General features: G+C 32.8%; 2 long non-coding RNA genes across 3 annotated transcripts; both read left to right on the forward strand.

Annotated features, from left to right (window-relative positions):
- The first annotated feature begins 3,435 nt into the window (after nucleotides 1-3,435).
- Nucleotides 3,436-6,278, forward strand: LOC127182929 (uncharacterized). Of its 2 annotated transcripts, XR_007829974.1 has the most exons (5): nucleotides 3,436-3,472; nucleotides 3,789-5,327; nucleotides 5,416-5,477; nucleotides 5,813-5,997; nucleotides 6,114-6,278. It is a non-coding gene; the product is annotated as an uncharacterized LOC127182929 (long non-coding RNA). The 2 variants fall into 2 exon arrangements; XR_007829973.1 differs by lacking the exon at nucleotides 3,436-3,472 and having other exon boundaries at nucleotides 3,479-5,327.
- An 8,061-nt stretch (nucleotides 6,279-14,339) lies between these two features.
- LOC127182932 (uncharacterized) lies at nucleotides 14,340-17,624 on the forward strand. The gene is made up of 3 exons (XR_007829977.1): nucleotides 14,340-14,496; nucleotides 16,514-16,604; nucleotides 17,505-17,624. It is a non-coding gene; the product is annotated as an uncharacterized LOC127182932 (long non-coding RNA).
- The last annotated feature ends 3,474 nt before the right edge of the window (nucleotides 17,625-21,098 follow it).

Raw genomic sequence — 21,098 nt, forward strand, 5'->3', positions numbered from 1 at the left:
GTTATTACTTTACCTAATTATTCCCTGCTATGTACATTTCACATTCAAAACTATCAATAAAGCTGACAAAATGTTATCGTAGCTATTTTAGATTTCTCATACAGCACCACAGAACATTGATAAGAAACATTTGATCTACCGATTTGTTTTAATTTCATTGTTCATGGTAGAAGAACTGTAGATCATGTAGATCTCAAATTTAACCTTGATTTTGAATTAAAAAATGTATGGCGTTCATCAACCACACTGCTTGTAGAATTGTGTTGCTTTACCTTAGCTTAGCTAGTAGTGATGGGTCGTTCTTGAACGATTCGTTCATTTTGAACAAATCTTTAAGTGACTCAGGAAAAACGAGTCGTCTCTGAGAGTGATTCGTTTAGTCGCACATGCGCAACATCCTATTAGGTTCTGTACTGGACCCAGCCAACATTGATTTGTGGGCCCTATATGGGTTATACCTGGGCAGCATGGGCTCCATGTTGGCATGGGCTGAAAATGGGCAATTTATGTGGGTCCCATGTGTGTTTCATGTGTTTCGAATTAGTTCACCTGTTTTGAGTCTTCAGGTTTTTTGAGTCGTTCGTTCATCCATCCTCTGAATCCATCCTCTGCACCTCAATAACTGTCTGGTTCAGCTCAGCTACCAAAACTGATCTTAGAAGACTACAGAGGACAGTCCAGACTGCTGAGCGAATCATTGGTACAACCCTCCCTACCCTCCAAGATCTGTACTCATCCAGAGTGAGCAAAAGGGCTAGCAAAATCATTCTGGACCCCTCACACCCAGCCCACTTCCTCTTTGAACTGTTGCCGTCTGGTCGGCGCTACAGAGCACGGACTACCAAAACAGCCAGACATAGAAAAAGCTTCTTCCCTCAGGCCATCTACCTCATGAACAGTTAAATGTTCGCCCCACTGTGCAATAAAATGTGCAATACCGCTATACATACTTATATTTATTATAGATTCCATACACTCAATTCCTTTGTATAATTTGTATATAGAACATCTGTACTTACATTATATTGTCTTGTGTATTGTTTTTTACATATTTATTCTAATCACTCGTTTTTTGTCTATTGTTTGTGTCTTTTCATATATTTATTCTAATCACTTGTTTATTTCTGTTATCTGTGTCTTGTCACTTGTGATCCTGTCTGTGCACTGGAAGCTTCTGTCACCAAGACAAATTCCTTGTGTGTGTAAGCACACTTAGCAATAAAACTCTTTCTGATTCTGATTCTGATCTTATGGGGCTATCAAGTGATGAACGAACGACTCAAACCCGAAAACTTGTCAGATAAGAGGTGAGGTGAGCCCTAGGTAGACCCAGGTAAACAAATAATTATTCTTTTCTGTTTCTTATAGCTTTATAGTTTTGTCTTGTTTGTAGGGTGATCAATGTTTGTGTAAGCAGTAGATGTGTTAGAGAAGTAACACGTAACATTTTAATTATATTTTGGTAAAATGAACTAAATGACTCGAAAAAAGATTCGTTCATTTTGCTGAACGAGACTCAAAGGTCAGAGTCGGTAAAATGATTCGAACTTCACATTACTACTAGCTAGCGGCTCTTTTTGCCTCACCTGACAAAGCTTCTGTTCCTAACACACAGTACCTTAACGCCACAAAATAACCCAAGTATTTCTACATAAATAAATAAAGTTTTACGTACGCCTAGCAGCTGTCACGTCAGCCTTTTGATCCATCAGTGTTCCTAATATTCCTTGACGTGTTGCAAGCTGGAAACACATGTATTAAGGATTGTCATCGAAGAAGAGATTGACAGAAAGTCCTGCATGGTCAAATTATCAACAATAGATGGCTCTGGTTCACACACTTTGGGAACCAGAATCAGAGCAAAAAATATTTAACAGTTCTAGATGTTATTTATGGTTGTGTGACCTAAATAATTAGAGCTTTGTTAGACCAACAGGCCTATTCGACCACACCACCCCTGACTGTGTAGGGCAGGAACCCCAAGGATGATATTCTTTACGCAGGCAGTTGAAATAAAAGAACTAGAATGAATGTTTTCAACTAACAACAGAGAACTTGATTTTCATGATGCACCTGTATGGTGGCTAAGGTTAGACCTGTACTTAAAATGACAATAATAATAATAATAACCTTCAAGAAATGTTTTAAATAGGGCTCCATGATTCTGCGGACGGAATTTACTGAATAACGCAGAATGTCATGGAATTTGTGAAAGTTTTAATGAATTAATCAAAAGTAGGTCATTACACTTAAATCAAACCGCAATATGGACTAGTATCTGTAAAAATTACGCCATAAAAATACCATTTAAATGTGAGTCCTGCATCCTGTGTGTCTCTGTTTTAATGAATGGAGCAGACCAGCAGTTTTGTTTACTACACACACTGAAGCACGCGTGACGCTCATGGTGATTTCAGGATTTGACCGTTCCATATTAGGAAAACTAGCGTCATATCATATACACACAGAAATGTAATGGTAGACCCGTCAAAATACAAGTCCGGTTTAACTTGAACACATTGTGCCAGAAATATATTACTACTATTACTACTACTACTAAAATGAAACAAACATTATTTTTTTAGGATATAATCACACAACATTTCTTCAATGTTTTAATTTTAATAGTAAATTACCCTTTTTTGCCAAAAAAAGTTTGCTTAAATTTCAATAATTAATAGATAAATTAAATGAATGTTTATGCCTTCATTTGATAACCAGAACATTTTAAATACACAACACAGAATTTCTGAGGGTAAAAAACCTTTCATGAGGCTATTTTAAGAATAATTTTGAATAAATTAAGTATGCATTCAAATAATTAGACATGCTAAAACAGAATTTGATAACAATAAAACATGGTGAGAAAAAAATAAAACTTTTCATAGGGCCCTAAACATGTAATTTTTGTTAAACTTTTATTAAACTGATGTGAAATTGTATTAGTTTCATGATTTTAATTAATTAGACATGCTCTTTGGTTAATAACATTTAATTTAACCGTTAAAAAGGAGCTGATACAAATTAAAACGGAAAAAAAACTGAATCCAGAAAAATTCAAACGGAATTTAGAAAAAAATAAAACGTAATCTTGGAAAAAATAAAACAGATTTCATAGGGCCCTATTTAAATTAAAGTTCAAAATTAGTCCACTTCCTTTTTATAAAATATTATTTAAAATATTAAAATAAATGTTATTTAATAAGACTAAATCAGGCTTATTAATTATGCTAGACCATATAATACAATTTTAAGGGTCAGGTCATGTAGAAATAGCTCTTAATGTTTTCACTTCTTACTCTGTACTACAGCATTCTTCCTCATTTTCTGATGTCATCATAATCATAGGTTTCACATTACTCATTTCCACTCCCAAAGAAACTCCCATGAACAATGATTGGCTTAGGTCCTCTATAAATCACCGAAACTTCCCAGGTGATATTTGTACTTGCTACCAATTCTGATTTATCAGGTATGGTTTTGAATCTATTACTTATTCCTTACTTACACTTATACTTATCTATCACAGCTTTTGAAGAATATTAATTTTGTTCTGTTTTAGTGAATTAAGCAAGAACTTTATTTAAATTGGAATAAAAATATATATCTAATAGATGACAATTGATCATTTGTGGTTTTTAATATTAAATGAAGTTCTTCTATGGAAAAGACAACATTACTAACCAGACAACAAACAAATATTTGTTTTACATTATAAATAAGTCTGTATAAATATTGGCAACACTTCAGTATGCTCTAATAACATAAAGTGTGTTTTGTTTTCTCAGAAATGTTTGAAACAATGGACAATATTATTAGAAGTGTTCTTTCAAAAATGTCTGAAATTAGATTATTAATGATTGATAGAAAAAAAACTCATAATGGGGATGAATTAAGTATTCCATTTTATAGAAAATCGTTTTGTTCTGATGAAATATTACCTGACAGTTTAAAAAGGTTAAAATCTACACCTGGTCCTCTAGTTATCGAAAATGGTAAAATTATGTCTTGTAATGACAAATGTTTATCAGGCCAGTTTCCCTGTTACATTTTAGTATGGTCATCAGATATTAAGAAAGGTTGGATCAGCAGAGGTCTAGGGTTCTATTACAGGTCTAAAACTGTAATAACAGCCAAACATGTCATAGAAGGTTACGAAAATTACGATATATATGTCCTTTTTTCAACTCATGAATATTGCTTAATATATAACGTCCAGGAAATCGTCCCAGAACCTAACCGTGATATTGCTTTAATTAAATTATGTGGATGTTTAGATCCATTACAAAACATGAAACTAGAAATAGGCCAGTTAGGTGAAAATATGGAGCTATATTTTTATGTATTAGAGTCAGGGCATTTTAGAAGAAAAGACTGTAAAATCAAAATCCCCAATACAAATATGAAAATGCAAATGAATTTAGCTAATGAATTTGTTATATCTGAAGCAGGCAGAAATGGAGACAGTGGAACACCTATTTTTTCAAGCTCCGGCATTTGTGTTGGATTATATATTGCTGATTTCACTGCAATAAACTCATTAAACCCAGTTAAATATGGCAGAGCTTTACACTTAACACCTCTCTGATTTTACTGTAAACATATAAATATTTACCATAATGGATTTTTTTTTAACATTTTTTTAATGAAAAAAAAAAAAAAAACACTGAAAAACAAAATAACAAATTTTTATTTATATATATAAAAAAGGGAAAATATATAAATGTTAAAAGTGTTTCTCAATCTTGCTCCTTGGACCTAAAACTAAAACCACAAAAAATAAAAAAAAAAAAAAAATAAATAAAAGTTTTACCTTCATCTTACAATCTTATAATCCTATATAATTAATCTTATTTTGTTTGAACTAGTTGAACTAAATAAACTAACATGAATAGATAAAAATTACTGATTAACTACTGTAAATGGAATCTATAATTTTAAAAAACGAATAAAAGTTACAAAACTTTAACTGATGTGACAACATAAAGATAAAATCTAATTCAAAATATTAACAATGGGGAACCAAAATCGCATCAATGCAAAAACATGCTTTTGGAACCTTTATTTTTAAGAGCATATAAATGATACTAAAATAACACAGGTTTTGGACAGCGAAGAGATCTAGAATGTAAACTGTTTGGGCGAGGGAGTGGAGGTGGCAGGGTTGGGTGGGCAAAACCACAGGACAGGGCAGACAGGGACATGATTGAGAAACACTTTGAAAACATTTACAAACATAATTGGCATTTTTGCACTTCTAATAATATTGTCCATTGTTTGGCAAATACCCGAAGAGAGATCTTGTGTCTTGCCCACAACAATACCTTGTAAGTTGTTTGTTTGCACAATCATTTAAAAAGGTCAAACAAAGTAGATGAAATGATCAAAATGAAACATTCTAAATGTAATTTAAAGGTATGCTGGTCTGGAGCATGTGGAATCTACATTAAGGTGGTGCAGGAACAATAATTGCTTTGGTAAGGAAAATTGTTATTTAAATTATTACTCATTGTTTGGGACAGAACTTTTTACTTAATTCCACTTCAACTGTTCACTAATTGTTCTGATAGTGTTCATTTGGTGTGAAAACAGATTACACTAAAGTATTGCACCACTACAGGACCAAGATTGAACCTTTTCAAAATGCATGAAATGTATAGATGAATAACTATTTTTGAGAGTGTCAGAATCTGTGCAAAGATGTATGAAGTTGTTTTTTATTGTCAAAAAATATAAAGAAATGCAAAGATCTGTTTCAAGATATATATTTTTCTCTCTTTCTCCCTTTCAATTTCATCTTTAAAACAACTAGAATGACCTCCAGGCCACATACGTCACTTTTGGGTCAAGTTACACTCAGACGATCTCTCTTTGTAAATTACATCTGATCTAAAAAAAAAAAAAAACAATGTCAGCAAATATCAATTCAAAGGAACAACTTGATTTACAAACAAAGCCAGAAGCCAGGAGAGCAACTGTGCCTTGACCAACACAACAGTAAGACTTTGAATTAAATACTGCAGAACTATATAAATGAAATCATCAGAAAGTTTGCAAAGATCAATTATTTTTACATTTATTGTATTTTATATTTACTCTCTCTCTTTCTTTAGGAACATGACACCCCCTCTGCACATCACACTATCTGTCAGTCTCATGTTGAAAAATACAACCACCTACAACCATTTGACCATCTCTCCTTGAATAATATACAAATAAATATGTAACAATGTTTTTGTTCCTTTGAATAAATTGTGAGCATTGCAATGGGTTTGTTTTCATTTTACTGACTACTGTCCAGCTGATAATTTGTTGTCATGGTGTTAGCAATGGCATACTGAGGGTGTGTCCACTAAAGTTTATAAATAGTCATTCCTGAGTCATTCTACCCAGCCCTCACTGAGGTGACCCAGGTAAAAATAAAGTGTACTTAAATGTACTAAAAAAAATATTAAAAATAATAAATGAGCAAGTACATTTGTAGTAGCTACATATTGTGCTAAATAAAACTGCAAAATGTATACACTATAAATACACTAATTAAAAGTATATTTCTATACTTGCAAAAGTATACTAAATACCACTGATATTTAAATCGATTTTTAGTGCATTGAAATAAAGTATACTACCGCTATTTACTTTTATTAGTGGTTTTGTTAAAAGTGTGCTTAGAATGACTTAAAAATGAGTTCAATGTTAGTACACTTTTATATAGTTATCCTAAGTTTAAATTAAAGTGATTTTATTTAAAATATATTTATAACTATACTATATAGTAATAGTTATAAGTACATTAAGTGCAGTGTTGGGGGTAACGCATTACAAGTAACGCGAGTTACGTAATAATATTACTTTTTTAATATGACTTTTTTCAAGTAACTAGTAAAGTAACGCATTACTAAAAAAAATATAGAGTTACTTTTTCAAATAAGTAACGCCAGTTACTTTTTTCCCCATTTATGGATTGACAAGACTCCTGTCGGGAAATTGGGAGTAAACATGATGTTACTGTATTCTAGATTAATGTGAACATGCATTAATTCATCTCACTCACAAAAAACAGATTCAGTATTCCTCAAAATGAATGAAAACAGTGAAATGCAAACTCAGAATAAGACACAACCCTGCAATAATTAAATATGTTAAATAAAACAAATATCCTTTATGTATTTAATTCCATTTTATTAACCAGTGACTTTGCTGCTGACCTTTGATAATGCAATTCAGCCAGACTAATAAGCAAAAAACTACTTTAGATAAACTAACATTTATGCTTCATTTTTTTTTTTTATATCTGAAGAGTGATCTCCTGCATCAATGTACTTTTGAACTCTACTGAAAATACTTTTGAGGTTAATTTATTTCACTTTTGGTGAAAAAGGGCTTTTACATTAGAATTGTTTTATATTAAAAACAAAGAAGCAAGCCTTGCCCAGATTTAAAAGGAAATGCAAAATTAACGTAACGCATTACTTTCCATATAAAGTAACTAAGTGACGTAATTAGTTACTTTTTTCAGGGAGTAATGCAAAATTGTAATGCATTACTTTTAAAAGTAACTTTCCCCAACAGTGATTAAGTATACATATTAAGTACACTTAATACAAATAAGCACTAACACTTCAATTGATTTCAAGTGTCAGTACTACAATGGTTTTACATTAACTTTAGTGGATTTTTATATAAAATAGAACTAAGTTCTATTTGGATTTTCATGAAAAAACACAGTAGAAATGTATTACTTAAGAAAAACCCTATAGGTTTACTTAGGCTACTGTAAATGCACTAATAGCACATGATTGGATAATTCATTTATGTTTTCAGACGTGTGCCAAAATTCACAATCTAACAGTAAGTATACTTTTAGCATAAAGTAATAGTGTACTTAATTGTACTAAAGACACCATAAACATGTAGTTAAGTATATCATATAAAGGTAATGTTAACATAATTATAATACATTTGAAATTAATTAATTTTATCTATAAAAATATGTGGGCAATACATTACAAGTACATTTAGCAAAAGCGTGAACTCAGAGGAAGTGCCTTGAGGGTTTAGAGTGCGATTTGGGAGAGGGCTATTGAACATGTTCATACACAAATCAGCAGTCTCTTCCTTACAGTGTTTAGTGCAAAAAAAAAGTGAAAGTGACGATGTATTGTCAGGTATGGTGACCCATACTCGAAATTGGTCCTCTGCATTTAATCCATCACGAATGCATACACACAGCAGTGAGAAGTGAACACACACGCACACAGACTGTGAACACACACCCGGAGCAGTGGGCAGCCATTGCTCCGGCTCCCGGGGAGCAGCTGGGGGTTCAGTGCCTTGCTCAAGGGCACTTCAGTCATGGTACTGAAGGTGGAAATCCCCACCTTCAATTCCTGCTGGTGCAGGAATCGAAACTTTGGGTTACAAGCCCAACTCTCTAACCATTAGGCCGTGACTGCCCCACATGGGCAGCATTTAATGGTTAATTACTGTTCTCCAGCATACTAAGGCCTCCGTGTCAGTGAAACTACACTGTCATTCTAACTGAAATATTTTCCGGAATAGGCAGTACATCTAGAAAGGACTCAAATCTCAGACTACAATGAAAACTTCATGCCCAACAGTAGGGTGTAACTTTGATGACAAATATACCTTAACCGACTTTCCCAGCTTGATTTAACTGATTGCAAAAGTGTGCAGATGACTGTGACAGCAGGAATGTCTTTGCAAGGAGTGAGAAAAGCTAGCACTGTGCAATCCCTACCTGTGTGCTACATGAAATTTGATTTCTTGTAAATCACACCCATGGAAAGAAGCTTATATCATTTCACATTCATATGCAAGCAATTCATATGAAATGCTTTTATCCATTTTATCCATTAAGTATTTGTTTCATCTGCCATCTGCTAATTCCATTGAGTCTATTGAGCATTCAGCTGCTTTTGTAGCTTCAACTTATCTCATTAGTTACATTTAAATTATTGATACTTAATCGTTTGATTTGCCCAAACAGGTTTAAATGTATTCAATAAAAAAGTTGAAGATTTAGGTGTTTTCAGTTTTATTGATTATCCATCAGAACAAAAATAATGGTCTGCCAGATGGAGATATTTAATAGATACTTACTTTCAGACTGAGTTCCGACTATATTTTTATAATATATTTGAAGGATTTTTTAAATGAAAATGTATGCATAAACGCATATTGTTTTACGTCTGTTTCTTTTTGTACAGTGCCTATAGAAAATCATCATACCCTGTGAAAACCTTTTCTATTTGTCACATTTCACTGTGGAAAATAAAATAAATTAAAGCTGGCTGCACACTAGATGATTTTCAAATCTTAACCTATTTTAAAACCATGCGAAATCACTGACATGACAGTTTCAGACGATTTTTAGCCTTATAATCCTCTGAACGCACACACTAGACGATTCGACCAGACTGCGCACACTTGCTGATTGTAGGAACGATTTCACAGTGACACGAGAGCTTACGGAGGCTCATGAGATCAAACGTGACTAGAGAAGAAAAACAAATAGAAGACAATCGATGTTGTCAGCTGGTTCTCCTGGTGCGCGTTTTGTTTCACAGTGAAAAACAAAGTATAAAAAAGAAAATCGGTGATGTATTCTGTTTTCATGCCATTTTTGCGGCTGCCAAGTTTCAGCTATAGAAGCACGCAGCATCCGGTAAGTGACACTTGCTTGGTCTCATTGGCTAACCCGGGTATCACGTCGGAGACAGCCCGATCAAGAATCCTAAATATAAAACATGCTTGATATTTACGATTCGTGTTCGGGGACATTTTGTCTTGATCGGGAGCAGTTAAAGTGCTCCTATTATGCCTTTTCAAATATGACCTTTCATGCAGTGTGTTATGTAGCTGTATGTGAACATAAACTATCTGCAAAGTTGTGACGCCGACAATGCACAATAAATAAAGCAATTCTGCAAGGAAGAATGGGCAAATATTTCCCAATCAAGGTGTGAAAGGCTAGTACAGACATATCTGAAAAGAATGATGGCTGTAATTAAAGCAAAAGGTGGCTCTACTAAGTATTAAATCAAGGGAATGATGACTTTTCCAACCCTGTTATTTTAGTTTTTTTTTTGTTTCTTATTAATTTGCAGAACAGTTGTGTTCATTGGTACTTTCATTGACTTAAGGCTGTACGACAAATAAAGTAATTATTTCAAAGGGTATGATGATTTTCTACAGGCACTGCAGTGGAATAGCCCTTAGGACTAATGAAACCTAAATTAACTAACAATAAACATTTAAACTAGCACAACATTAAATAAATAAATAGTCAAAGTACTAATACATTATAATACAAATAACCAACTATGGCCTTGAATTTGACTTCTTCCATACAGGTGAATCACAGGTTTAAGTTTCATTTCACATGCTGTACTAAATGAACACCAGTATTTGCAGGTCTTAAAAAATGAACACCTTCTTTGTTACAGAGAGAATGCAGTATGCAAGGATAGACGAGTGATTGAGAAATGCACGGCAGTTGCAATGAGTAAGTAATCAGGAATCAGGAATCTTGGCATTACAACACTATTCAACTACTTACTACTAAGTTTCACTTTACTCTTTGTTCTCCTAAAGCTAAATCGTTTTTTTCTCTAAAGCACACCTCCTCATGTTCTCAACCAGTAAAAGTAGGATAAGTTTCACTTTCACTCTAAAGGAAACTCCCATGTACAACCCACGAGTAATGATTGGTTCAAATCCTGTATAAATCACAGAGACCCCCAGGTGCTCTTTGTAGTTGCTACTACAAAGATGTCTTCTGAAAATATGGTTTAAAAACAATATAAAATATTCATTTGTCCAGTGATTTCAATGGTAACTTAATTGTTTAATTTCTTAAGTTGAACAAAAATAGAAAGCTAAATGACGATAATGTACATTGAGTGCTCTTTGTAATCTCACACAGTTCTTGTTCTTCAGTTCTTCACAGTTCATATTATTTGTTGTAGGAAAAATCTTGTGACCAAATATGTATTATACACTATAATTACGTCTACATAAGTTGCAACATAAAGTATCTTTTTTGTTTTCTCAGTGAACACATTAAAACAATGGACGATATTATTTGCTTTGAAAATAATCAAACTACTGATACTTTACCATTAGCTAATATAAACCTCTATTCTTATGGGGATAAATTAAAAATACCATTTTTTTCTTCAACTTTTCATTCGAATAAAACTTTAGATGAGAGTTTAAAAAGATTAGAATCTACATCTGGCCCTTTAATTATCAAAGATAATCAAATTATAACAAACAAAGATGTAAAATTAACAAGCAGGTTTCCCTGCTATATCTTACTTTGGCCAAAAGATGGGAAAAGTGATTTAAAGTTTGGTCAAGGGTTTTATTATGGGTCCAACTTTATAATGACAGCCAAACATGTTATAGAGGATAACAACAATTTTAATATATATGCCCTTTTTTTTCCATCTTGTACATTGTTAAATATGTGTTTAATATTTAAATGTTATAATACCTTACCTTACTTTTATAACAGGCATTTTGAAAACCAAGATATTGCATTAATTCAATTACAAGGATCTTCAGATCTACTACAATACATGAAATTAGAAATAGGTGAGTTAAGTGAAAATGAGGAGCTATATTTTTACAAACTAGAGAGTGGCTGTTTTGTAAGAGAGGAATGCACAATTTTAAAAAGCCCACATTCAAAAATGAGCGAGAAAATGTATGTAAATGAATTTGTTATATCTAAAGCAGGCAAAGAAGGAGACAGTGGAACGCCTATTTTTTTCAAGATCTGGCATTTGTGTTGGATTATATTTTGGTGTTTTCACTGAAGACTCATTAAACCCAGTGGAATCTGGGAGAGCTTTAAAATTTGACAGAAATGTTTTTAGAAATAATTGTATTATTAATTTTTTTTCTTTTGTCCCTACCCTTTCCATTCTTCCCAATGTAATTAATAATTTATCTTCATTGTTTTAGAAAAAGAAATTATTTAGAGATTTAAATCATAGGCAAAATAACAAAAAATAATCTATTATAATAAGATTGATTTAAATAATATTAAATAATAATATTTAAATAAGATTTCTATAATGCTATTGTTAAATAAAAACATTTTAATGAAATAATAACATATAAAAATATATCTATACAAAACTAATTGGAAATACAGATATATTTACAGTCTTTCTCAGATTGCTCATGCATCTTACAACATCCCTTAAAGCTGATGGGCTAAATCTGGTGTGGTAAATAAGGGAAATATCTAGAATGTTTAGGTGTAGAGTTGGTGGTGGAGGTGGCAGGTGTTGGAATGAGAAACCCATTAAAACATCTATTATCAGTTGGTAGTGAGGGAACTGTAACATAACTAGCAGTTCTCATATAGCAAATAATATTGTCCATTGTTCGCAACTACCCGGAGAGAGATTGTGTGTCTTCCCACAAAAAAAAAAAACCCTCGTAAGTCCTTTAACAAAATATTGGTGACATATTTTTTGTAGAATTGTTTCCTGCTAAATTTGGTTAACTTATCACTGCACAAAAGTGTTATCTAAATATGAAATACTTGCAGGTGTCGTATGTTGGTCTGAAGCTGAGGAAATCTTCATCAAGCTGATGCAGGAATGGTCTTGAAACCATGGTCTCTTCAACAGTTATTATTCAGTTAGTGTTATTTTGGTGTGGAAACAGATTTTAAGGAAATCTTGTATTACTACAGAGCCAAGATAATACCTTTTCAAATACAGATAAAGACTTTTTGTTGAGGTTCTTTTCAAAGTTTTACATTTTTTTAATCTATATTGACAGAAAAATGTTTGATAAGTGTGAAGAGTTTCAAGATATAACCATTTCTCTCATTCTCATTCCTGTTCCTGTTTCTCTTTTCTTCTCTCTCTTTCATGCTGGGAAACAGAATGTCATTTAAACTGCATACGTCACTTTTGGGTCAAGTTACATTCAGACAACCTCTCTTCGTTAAATTACAAGTTATACCTGCTGAAAAGCAAGAAAAGCAACAATTATACTTTTAAGCAACGCCAGGAGAGAAAGTGTGTCTTGGCCGATGCAATAGTAAGTGTTTACATATAACTAATTAAATGGCATTTATTCTATAATTGCCTGAAAGGTACACGAATGTTACTTTTTAATAAAATCATTTAAATTGTGTAGTAATTGCATGTTTTTTGTTGAGCCTTTGTTAAAGTGTCTTTGTTAGTGTTGGCACACAATCGTGAGAATCATTGCAGAGACTAATAAAATACAGTTTTCAGTCATAATTACAGAAACAAAATTATAAATAACTACTAAGATCTACTGTATATCAAGGTCTTTCTCACTCTCTTTCCAGGAGCATGACAGCCTCTGCAGCTCAATGAATCGCTCTGTGTCATGAGACCATCACTTCTAAGTCAAGTCACAAACTGATCATCTTTCCTTGAATAATATTGTTTTTTGAATTTAATAAATTTTGAACACTGCAATGTGTTTGTGTTCTTTTTTCACTATTTAATACTTGCCTTCTAACAGAGAACATTTCTAGAAAACCGCAAACCTTAGCATACAGTGAAACTTTATTACACATCATAATCCAATAGTGAGACAAGCTATAACAGTTTTACACCAAAGTATGAGACACATTGTGCCAAAACAGGAGGGAGAATTACAGACAATGAACAAAACATGTTTTAACTTATTTCAGCACAACAAATGCCAACCAGGTCCTAAATAGTAAAAAAAAATATCTTTGTTATTTTTTTTTATCACTGTATAGCAGGCCAAAAATCTTCTGTGTCTGATATTTCCTTTTCCAAAGCATAACATTTTACTGATAGCAAAAGATGACTGTGAGAAGAAGAGTTAGGAACAGGAACAAAGTGGCTCTTTTCATTTTCAAGAAAAGAAGCTTGTGATTTCATTTCTTATCTTTCATATATTGATATTGATTTATATTTATCACTTCAGATTATTATGTAAATAATTATATACAAATTAATACCTAGGGACATAGTAGTATACTTAAAGTACAGGGGCGGATCTAGAAAATAATTTTTAGGGTGGCAAAGGGGTGGCATGGGGTCTATGAGGGGTGGCAACACCAAAGCAAGCCCCCATGCATAGTTTTCTTTCAATATAAAAAATGATTCTGAGTTTTAGTTGGGTGGACAAGTGAAATCATGTCCTGTCAACCTGCCTCACTACACAATAGGACAAGTTGGAACAACTTCAACTTAAAGAGAAATTGAAAACTTTAAATAACATGTTCATATAACAACAAAACATAGGTTCTATCAACTTTCTGTGTAATGCGCATGTGCCAGAATCTCAACGTCATGATGACGTACTGTTTTAACGAAGTTGAGAAAGACGCGCTATCCGCCATTTTCTGCACGAAAAGTTGCTGATCATACAAGAAAAGACGAAGGAGCCTGCATTTGAACGAAAACAGATGGACTTTATGGACTGCAAATAATGAATTGAGTAAGTATACCTTGATTTGTGCTTTCTTTAATGTTAATTTAGGCTTGTTTCGCTCACCGGCCGTGTTTTGATTTCAGGCAATCATATCTTGCGAACTAGTACAGCTTGATTACTGATAGGTTACGCCATTAAGTTCGAAAGTTCACTGACATGCTGTGCTGAGAGAACTGATGAACACGAACAGCTGATACTGAGCACGCCTTACAGAATTTGGCGAAATGTAAGTTAATAACAAATAAAACGTACACCTACTGGAAAATGCAAATGCTATTAGTTATATCAAACAGCACTTTTAACACGATGAACATGCAACAACTGTTCAGTGAAAACGTAAGTGGAATTTGCTATTTACTTTTGTATGCACGTTAAGTTTTATGAGCTTGTTTCTGTACAAAGCTGAAGACTAGTTCAGTTTATATGTATTAGACTTGTAAAACATCTGTTTGCACATCAGAGCCTGATGTGCTTTTGCAAAATGCTAATGTAAGAAACTTTTCCAAGATGACGATGATGATGATGATGATTTAACTGAAGTTATGATTACAAATTACTCTATTTGAATGTGTTTGAGCGTATTATCATCCACTGAGACAACAAACATCATTACGTGAGTAATTAAAAGAACTGGTGAACTGTTTTTTTTGTTGTTGTTGTTGTTGTTGTTGTTTAGTTGTTTTTTTTTCATTTATAGATTGGCTGGAAGAACCGGGTCACGGAAAAGAACCGGACTTCCCGTCACTACTACAATTGTGGATCAAGTAAATGTTGATAAGTACATAAAACAGTGTAAAGTTTTATAAAAGTATTTAGTGTGTTCGTCATTGGATCTCCTTATCATTAATTTTTATCATAAAAACACGAATGACCAGTAATATCTAAAGCACCAATGTCAGTTCATATTTGTGTTTTAATTTAGTACTGTTAAAGACTGTCACTAAGACCCTGGCATCTTTGTTATATTTGTAAATGTATTTGTTTTTATAGATAAGCAAATAATTAACCTGGCTTGTGTCCTGAGCAAGTTCTTTCCTTTGATGGCCAAGATGATCATCTCTCAAAGCTGATACAGTTTTTTAGGTCAAAGATTGATGACGACATTCCAGATATGACTTCAATATTGAAGAGCCTTGATAAGGATGTGAGTCTATTTATGTTAAAGCAGTCTTTCTTTCCCCAAAATGACAATTCTGTAATCATTTACTCACTTTTATGTTTGTCCAAACCTCTATGACCTTTTTTGTTCTATGGATCATAAAACTAGTGATAGTGACATCTTTTCATACAATGACTTCAGAGTAAGTGTCTAAAAAGTAACTTATATGATTTGTGCGTCATATTCCAAGACTTTCAAAATCATACAATATTTTTTTATGATGAAAACATAAAAATTAAAGTCTTTGTTTACAAGAATGTTTGATTGTATTAGCTTCTACATAAATATCAAACCTCATTGATTCTTGCAAGTCTTTTGATCACGTCATGACATAAGAACTAATTAGGTTTGATGTTGTTGTATTATGTCATAGTAACATCAAATCTGATATGATCAGTTCATTACACAAAGTTATTATGAGAAAACTTTTAAAATAGGCAACATGACTAATCCACTACTTTTACTGCATTTTTTTTCTAGTGTTTACTTGTCCTTTTTAGAGCTTAACAGCTTAACACTGATCATTTTCATTGTATGGAATGAAGATATTAATAATTTAGCATGTGTTTGGAGTGGCATGTTAGTGAGTAAATGACAGTTATCATCTTTAATAACCTGTCCTTTTAAGTCCTTTAAAGTGTTACAAAGTGCACGGTACATCCACTATTAAATCTTATTTTGGTGCTGAACAAGAAGGTAACAAACAACTGTTGTTGCATCACATCACTGGTGATTTATTTACAACAAATGTATATGCATAAAAAGCATCAAAAACAGAGGGAGAGGGAGAAAAGATAAATGAATAAAGAAAAACAAAGGATTGAACAAATAAAGCTGGTACTTTAACCATCCTATATTTTACAGACAACAACCAAAGGATGAGGACAGCAGCATGGCTGGGCCTGCTGTGGTACATGCAAGAGACCCCTTCAAAATTCATTAAGAGATGTGCAAGGTAAGCTGAAACATGTAAGGCCCTTAAAATGGCATTTTAAAATGAAAACGATCCTTGTCTACACTGGTGTTTTCGCTGCATTTCAGAAACGATCTCCGTCTACACTACACAACTGAAAATGCATGTCACATGACCATTCATGCAAGTACAATCATAGCTATGTACAGGTAGATGCCCTATTATTTAGATGGCAGATCTACGTGCTTGAAGCGGTCGAATGGGGAATCTACCTATACATATCTATGGTGTACAACAATGAGCATGATGTTATTGTTTACACGATCATCAAGGATACGCAGAGTAAATGTGGGCAGCCACGCCATCGTTTTAAAAGTCTCCGTTTTGGTCCATTTACACTGACATGCAACCCCAGAGTTTTCAAACTAAAAAACAGGGTCTGCAGCGTTTTTGAAAGTCTCCATTTTTGAGGGTTGAAAACACCAGAGTAGTGTAAACGGTAACACTTTATTTTGATAGTCCACTTTAGACATTCTACTAACAGTAAGTAACTTTGCAACTGCATGTCAACTAGTCATTAGAGTATTAGTAGACTGTCTGCTTAATATATCTTGTAACACTCTTGTAAACTTTGCAAGTATATGTCAACTTATTCTACTAACCCTAAACCTAACCTAACAGTCTGCTCTCAGAGTTAGTAGACGTAGTTGCAAACTAATGAGAATTAGTTGACATGTAGTTGCAAAGTTACTTATAGTTAGTAGAATGTCTAAAGTGGACTATCAAAATGAAGTGTAACTGTGTAAACTATAGGCGAACCTTAGCAAAAATCTAGTGTTAATGCAGCCTAAGGGGACATTGAACATTAATTTGCAGGGGTCTGGGGACTATGTTTGTTTGCTTTTAAGTAATAGTGCCTTGTTTTGTTTACATTCTATGAAGCCCAGTGACTGAAGAGGATGGGATCAAGGGTGTGGTGATTGGAATCCTAGTGGTTGCGGAAAACGTGATGAAACCTCTCCCAGCCTTCTATGACGTTGCCCTGGTGATTGAGAAAGAAGTGGTAATGTGTCACCTTAGTGATTATACCTAATGCTTTTCGGAACCTGATGGGCCTGGTGTACGCATTAAACCTTGACTATCCAAAGTAATTAAAAGTCACTTTTAAAGTGATACAGCACCTGTTCATTGGAGTCAGATCAGACTCTAGTACTGCAAAATTTCACTCTTTGAAAAGCAAGTTGCTGTGATAAGACAGAAAACAAAATAAATCTTTTTTACTTTATGCTACTGTTTAATCATTGTACTGGTTTAAACTTTAAGAATATTGTTGTTTTAGATCTCTCTTTTTTTTTTTAAGTCGAACATTGGAATTCTTGTTTTGTTTTTTTTGTTTTTTTAACTGACTTTTTTTTTATTACCTTGTAGTGCTTCTTCTTTCATTGTCATGTTCCTACAATTGGGAATTTACAGTTTTTATTTTTATTTACAGAAGTATTTTTAACAGCTTATTGTGAATTCTTCATGTACACTTGTTTCTGCAATGAAAATATCTGATAATGATAAGGAGAGTTATTTGTACTATTCTGGCACTAAGATGGGTGTGTGCATAGAGAAGTTTGCATGTTTTTTGTGTGAGCTGTGTATATGTGAAGTTTTTTCTTTTGTAGTGTTTTTCTATCTTTGCAAGACAATTATTATGTTTGTGTTTTTGGATGCAATGTGTCTGTTTAAAAATAAATGCTGTGAGTTTCAATTTTGCAGTTGTGTTGATTTCCTAAAAAATCTGGTTCTAGATATCCAAAACTACTTGTCAAAGTCCAGTAAACTCAAATAGTTAAGTTATGATGTTGAGGAAAAATTAATAATGTATGTCAACTAGACATGGTTCATAGTTGTGAAAACATGAAAAATTTAGTTCAATTTTTTTTCAGTTGACTTAACTAAAAAATTTAAATGCTCATTAATTGATACAGTACGTTGGCTCAATTTACTGCAAGTTATTTCAACAACTACATATAAGTTGAGTGAACTTAACACCTAATGTTTGCTAAACTTAACTCCTAGTTTTCGCTAAACTTAACAAAGCCAATGCAACAAAATGACTTGACTGAGTCAAGTTGTGTCAACAAATCATTTTTTACAGTGTAGAAAGAAATACACTAATGTCAAAGCACTGAAACTGGATCAGTTTTAAAAACAATGTTTGATTTTATGTTATTAACAGAGGTGGGAATGTCTGTAATCACCCACAACACACTATCAACCATATACTCTAGCAACACCCCAGCAACTGCATAGCAAGAGCCTAGCGCTGGTTCACTTTTTATAAAAATCCAACACACTTAGGGAACCGGTATCAGAGCAAAAATATTTTATAGTTCTATAAGTTTTATGGTCGTGTTACAGTTTGGAAAATGAAGAATCTTACACCCAACCCTGGGCTTGTTTATTTTTTGATAAAGCTTTAGCAATGCTTCTCAAAGGTGAACAAAACAACACTAATAAGTTTAACATGTTTAAGGTTACAGCAGTTTAGGTGTCAAACAGGTTATTCGCGTTATTGCATATTAAATAGTTATAAAGTTCTGAGAGTACTTTTTATTTACTTTAAACCATACACAGAATTAGTGTTGCTAAACTAAACATCAAATTTACATTTAGCCTTCAATAAATTGGCTTCACAGTCTGTATACACGTGTTCTTTTTTTTTTTACACCAACAGTTTTATGTTTAATCTGGAAGGAACTATAAAATGTTCTTTAGCATATTTTTCTGTCACACCAGGCGAAGATCCCAAAAGAAAGATTATGTACAGGGTTACCTATGTTACCTATACAACAACAAAACTTTGAAATGTTACCCTACAACAACTAAATAATTCAAAGTGTCAACTTTAAAAACAAAGTCATACAATTTGATCTATAGCATGGATGTCATAAGGAAGAACCCAGTGGCTCCTTTGTTGTTAGTTTCAGACAAAGAACAGAAACTTGACTTTTATGATGCACATGCAAGGTGGATAAGGTTAAGCCTATATTTAAAATAATAATAAAAATAACTATCTACTTAAGAAGGTTTTTTTTTTTAAAAATAACTTTCACTTCTTTTTCTGTACTACAGCACTCTTCCTCATTCTCTTACGTCAGCTTAATCAACTTTACTCATAACAAACTTCACTCATTTCCATTTCCAAAGAAACTCCCATAAAGATTAGCTGATGATTAGCTCAGATCTTCTATAAAACACCAAGACATCTACAAGACAAGTGATCACTGTAGGTGCCACCAACATTGGTTCTGCTTTAAAGGTATGGTTTTAAATCAGTATACTTGGACTTTTAGAAAACATTAATTTTGTTCCTTTTTTTTTAGTGAATTAAGCGAAAACTTTGATTCATTTATTATATTCCTTAAGATGAAATAAAAATAAACATATATATAAATTATGAGTGTTTTTTTGTAATATCAAACACAGTTCTATATTAGTTGCTCTATGGAAAAGACAACATTAGTGACCAGACAACAAATAAATGTTTAGTATACAGCATAATTAAGTCTATATAAGTATTGCTCTAATAACATAAAGTGTGTTTGTTTTCTCAGATCTGATTTAAACAATGGACAATATTATTAGAATTGTTGTTTCAAAAATATCTGAAATTATATTATTATGCATTAATAGAAAAAAAAAATCATCATTATGAGGGTGAATTAGAAATACCATTTTTTATGGTAACGTTTTGTTCTGCTAAAACATTAGATGACAGTTTAAAAAGGTTAAAATCTACACCTGGCCCACTAGTTATCGAAAATGGTGAGATTATGTCTTGTAACGACAGATGTTTATCAGGCCAGTTTCCCTGTTACATTTTAGTGTGGTCATCAGATTTTAGGAAAGGTTGGATCAGCAGAGGTCTAGGGCTCTATTACAGGTCTAACACTGTAATAACAGCCAAACATGTCATAAAAGGTTACGAAAATGAGAATATATATGTCCTTTTCCCAACTCATGAATATTGCTTAATATATAATGTCCAGGAAATCGTCCCAGAACCTAACCACGATATTGCTTTAATTAAATTACATGGATGTTTAGATCCATTACAAAACATGAAACTAGAAATAGGCCAGTTAGGTAAAAATAGGGAGCTAAACTTTTATGTATTAGAGTCAAGGTGCTTCGTAAGAAAATTCTGTAGAATTGAAACCCCCAATACAAATATGAAAAAGCAAATGTCAGCTAATGAATTTATTATATCTAAAGCAGGCAGAAATGGAGACAGTGGAACGCCTATTTTTTCGAGCTCCGGCACTTGTGTTGGATTATACATTGGTGTTTTCAGTGTAAATAACTCATTAAACCCAGCTGAATATGGCAGAGGTTTACAATTTGAAAAGCTAACATTCTAATCAAATTTATTTATTTTATATATTCAAATGTTATACACCCTTTTGTGTGATTAATAGCATATACCATTTATCTTGTTTCACATGTTAATTTTGCTAAATTTAGAAAACTACAAAGTAAACCAAA

The sequence above is a fragment of the Labeo rohita genome, chromosome 20 (genome assembly GCF_022985175.1).
Source record: "Labeo rohita strain BAU-BD-2019 chromosome 20, IGBB_LRoh.1.0, whole genome shotgun sequence".
In the NCBI taxonomy this organism is placed as follows: Eukaryota; Metazoa; Chordata; class Actinopteri; order Cypriniformes; family Cyprinidae; genus Labeo; species Labeo rohita.